Raw genomic sequence first — 4,931 nt, forward strand, 5'->3', positions numbered from 1 at the left:
TATGCCAACTGAAATGTAGGATATCATCTTGCTTCTTCAATATATAGTTAGCCTCATTTTAAATACTAACTAACTCTTGTCTCAAAGAATCAAAAAATAATTAGACTTTTACTAATTCCTCTGTCATGGTAGCCCACCAAGCATGCCCCTTTTCATTTATGACATTATTTATCCTTACGCAAAAAAGGTCATCCAATTCTTTACTCCATGCATCTTTATTTTTTAATTTAATTTTTCTATCCAAGGCACAAGGAAACAAATCAATTTTTTTATTCTTGTACTTGCTCAAATAAGAATCAATCTTCATTTGTAGAGAAACTCTCCTGTTATCAAAATCTAACAAGTCATTAGCAATATCATACATTTTTTCAATATGGTCATGGGAAGACCTTATAACTGAATAACATAAAAGGGTGATTTCTTTCTCCCTTTTTCTCCACTTATTAACAATAGGCTTGAGGGTTTCATCATGGGTTTTTAGTTCCTCCCATATACTTATTACTCTTGCCAACTGATCATAGAATAATGGCCATTCAATTTTATCCACTAAATACATTAGAGCCTTTCTAAGCTTATCCTCATATTGCATATTTAACTCTACATGTAAGGCCCATAGCTTGCTTTTCTCTTCTTCAAAATCCTCAACTGTGTAATGTTTGAGCCTTTGAGGTATGTCTGGTATTTCTATATGGGGGGTGGATTTAAAAGGTTCCACTAGAGGATAAGGGTATGTTATTCTTGGCTTAGTGGACTTCCCCATCAGCTTGTCTTCAAGCTCAATTCTCCTTTTCACCTCCTTATTATAAGCCTCAAGAATTGTTTCATATTTATTTTGCAACTCAAACAAAACCTATTCCTCCTTCTTAGCAGTGGCTAAAAGAAACTTGGAAGAATCCACATTCCAATGTGCTGCCTGCACATGTGAGGTATCAACAACCCTTCTTACAAGTATATTTCCCATCAATCCAGACTCATCTGGTTGTGATGATGTGGCTCTAGATCCTCTTCTCAATGACCAACTGACTAATGTAGCTTGATCTTCAATGAATGTAGTGCCTTGGAATTCCCTTTAACTTGGTTCTTGCAACTCCAATTTATTAGAAATAGAATTGAAAATCAATGCATCTGCAATATCCCAATTGTTGGAAAATAAAGATGGAGTAACTAAGAGGGGTTGGGTGAATCAGTTACCACAAAAATAAATCCAAAGATCCTAAGATGTCTTAAAATATAGTTTCTGGTGATACTCTATAACCACACAAATGAATGCTAAAACTTGATAGATGTTTTGTTAACTTATTGAACATTTAAAGTGATTAACATGAATTCATAAAGAAATAACATGAACAGAAGAGACACCAGATTTAACGTGGAAACCCAATTTTGGGAAAAACCACCAAGTAACTAGTTACCAATTTTCACTCTTCTAAAGTGAGCCCTATTAGGAGCCAACCCTGTTAAAGGTTACAAAACACACTGTTAGGTGTGACCCTGTTAGAGGACTTAATCACCATGTTAGAAGTGGCCTTGTCATAGGTCTTTAAAAAAATTCAACTGAATTGTCACCTTGTTAGAGGATTTACAAAATGGCTATCAAACCAACTCTGTTAAGAGGTTTTGAATCACTGTTACAATGATTAGAAAGCAACAATAAAGTGATTTGAAATATATGCAGCTTATCTTTGCTGAATACAGATCTCTGTTCTGCTTCACTAGATCCTCATTGATCGAATACAACTTTGTAGCTCCATAAGAATATCTAATCCTTCTTCAACATTCGCTCATATATTCAATATTTGCTCATTCCATATCCATACATTTGCACACGTATTCATCCGCACTCTTACATCTTATGAATTCACATCTTGACCTTTCATATATACCTTACAAATTATCAAGTCAGCTCAATTACAAGTTACAATAACTAAAAAACATTAAATCAGTCGGTTGCACAAAATAATTAAACTTAATTCTTTAGAACAATAAAAAAAAATTTTGCCCGACCTAGCTCGGTGACCACTGCTCTAGAATGGTTTCCCCAGTGTTAACCAAGTGAAGCTTGATAAACACTGCAAACCTTGCAACTTCCTTCGGAGATCGAGTTAACTCGGTAAACACTGACCTTCCTTCACTTACCGAGTGAGCTTGGTAAAAGCTAACCTTCCTTCGCTTACCAAGTGAGCTTGGTAAAAGCTAACTTTCTCTTCGATGACCGAGTGAACTCAGTAGACATTGAACTCAGTAAACATTGAATTTTCCTTTGTTAACCTTGGGAGCTCAGTTAACATTAACTTTTTGCTACAAGATCCTTTGACACCCGAGTGAGCTCGGTAAGGGCTAACTTACTGTGTAATGTTCAAGAACATTCGCTAGACACTATAAATTGCTTTGCTGACCATCTGAGTTCGGTAGACTCTGTCTAATGACTGATATGACATTTGTGTAACATCAAAGATAATACATAATTAACAATTGTATCCAACACCAATTGGGAAACAATAAAATGTTAGATGACTTCATCATTTTCCTCCCCTCCTCAGGGCTTATATTCTGTAATTTTTTCATCATTTCTTCTTTAGTTTGGTTCTAAATGGAAACTTCATCCATTTTTGGATGCTCTGTTTTCAACCTTTTACATTTTTCCACAAAAATGTTCATGTTTTCCCTCCATGTGAACTACTAAAAAGCTCTAGATTTCACAAAACTATCATCAACCAAAAATTGATGACTTGATTGTTCTAACATAGGGACCAATTCCCTACCTCTATAATCAGCTATTGTTAGCTCCAAACTTGGGAGGGGAGGTTCTGAGGGTTACCCTCATCTAATTCTACTTGAGTAATAAAAATGCCTCATTGTGATCTCATATGTTCAATCTGCTCACCAGTGAGTTGTTCTTCTCTAATCCTTAAAGGGGATTGAGTGGGTGAATATTCCTCAACTTGAGGTGTCTCCTCTTTCATTACCTTCTACCTCTTAGGACTAGGCTCATCAAGTCTCTCCTCTAGGGCTATGCTGGTGGATCCCATTATTTGCCTTCCCTTATCTATAGGAACCCTTTTATTTTGAATTAAAGTATAACTAGGCTTCTTTTCTACAATTATTAGACCAGCTCCTATATTAGGAGTGAAAGCCAACCTCCTCATGACTTCTCTAGCCTTATCAGGATAAGAATCAATAAAAAATTATTTCTTCTTATTCATAAATTCCATTATTTTAGGGAAGTTACTCATGAGCTTATTTATTTTGTTAGCCTCTATATTAGCATTATCCAAAGGATTATATTTTTTATCAAAACAATGAATGAATTCTAGGACCTGGGAGTAAACTCTCCATTTTTATTTTTTAGTTTCCTTCTCTTGTAATGAGAATTCATTCCTTATAATGTCATCTGGATAATATGAATCATGTTTGACCTATCCCAACTTAATGCCATGCCTCAAGGTCTGATTAAAAAATCCCTCAGAACCACAAAAATGGGGATGGGAGATAGCCATGATATACTGATCAAAAATTTTATGCAAAAAGATCCAACCCCCTTTGGTGATCACAAACTGATGGGCCACTGTGCAAGTTGGGAAAATTGACCCTAATTTCCTTTTCAAGAAACATTTCTTCTACTCCTAATTGCCATAAAACCTCAGCCATTCCTACCTTCAAAGGTACTTGGTAAGGCAAGACATGAGGACTCCATTTAAAACCATAGACTTTGAAAATGTAGAAACAAGGTAAGGAATGATATCTCCTTATTTGTGTGAAACTTTCAAGTTATGGGGTTTGTCCATAGGTCTGAGGAGGTCCAATAATACCTTAGGGATTCTGAGATTGTCTCTTAATATGACACATCTCAATTTAGAAGCAAAATATCTATCAAATCTAACAAAACTGGCATTGTTTGCATCCCAGGTCATATCTGCACTCTACAACTGGACTAGCAATGCTTCCCCATTTTCTTCCCTATTCAAATCCATCTCTTCACCAAAATAAGTCACCCCTTTCAACAAGAACATGTGTATCAATAGAGAATAGTGTCCAAAAGTTTTCTCTACCTTCCCCTTTGCAATTCCAACTAAATCAGTATGAATTTCTTCAGTCACAAAGGAGGAAAAATCAAAGATAACATCTACACTAAAAGAATCAATTTGAACCATCATATACATAAGGCTAATGGGCATTAAATCCTATTCTTGTTCACCAAAAACATGGCACAGGGTCCTATATATCTCTACAGCTCAGGAAGTGAAAAGACTTTTCTTAAAAGGTTCTCTAGAGGTTACAATAATTATTGGCAAAGTTCCTATTGTGCCAATGTGTGCCCTCAATGCACCTCCCCTAATTACATCCTTCTTTACTTTGTATTCATTCTCTAATTTTGGTAGATTGATTGGCACATGGTAATCGAACAATGGTTCTAGGTGAAAAACTTCTCTAATTTCTTCTAGACTAATTGAAATCAGAGGCAAGCCATCATTTCTTCTCACCACCCTAATAGCTTGGTCATAATTCTTGAAAATGGCTTCAATAAAATCATAATCCATGAAAACACTTGGAACTACTAGCTTTCCGAAATCAAAATTCTAGACATTAGCATGCGGGGTAAACAGATTCCTTTCTGAAAACCACTTTTTAAACAAGACAAGACTAGTTTGAGTAGTTTTTTCATCCCTAACCCAGTTCCCCTTGTCATATAAGCCATCAACAATTCTGAGCCTAGGGTTTAAGGAAATCAATTTTTTAACTTGTGCAGGTTCAGTGGTGGATGCTGGGAGTAATTCTAACAAATCATCATGAAGATTCCTATCCATATATTTAACTTGCCCAAAAAATACTTTCTTAGGAGGCATCTTGATTGTAATGATAGGAACTAAAATGCTACAGAGGTTGAAATATGAGTACTTGGTTTGCCAAACTTGTTCTTCTCTAAACCTCTG

This window comes from Cupressus sempervirens, unplaced genomic scaffold (genome assembly GCF_028749045.1).
Source record: "Cupressus sempervirens isolate cs-2001-9-10 unplaced genomic scaffold, ASM2874904v1 CseChr00s100001_01, whole genome shotgun sequence".
Lineage (NCBI taxonomy): Eukaryota > Viridiplantae > Streptophyta > Pinopsida > Cupressales > Cupressaceae > Cupressus > Cupressus sempervirens.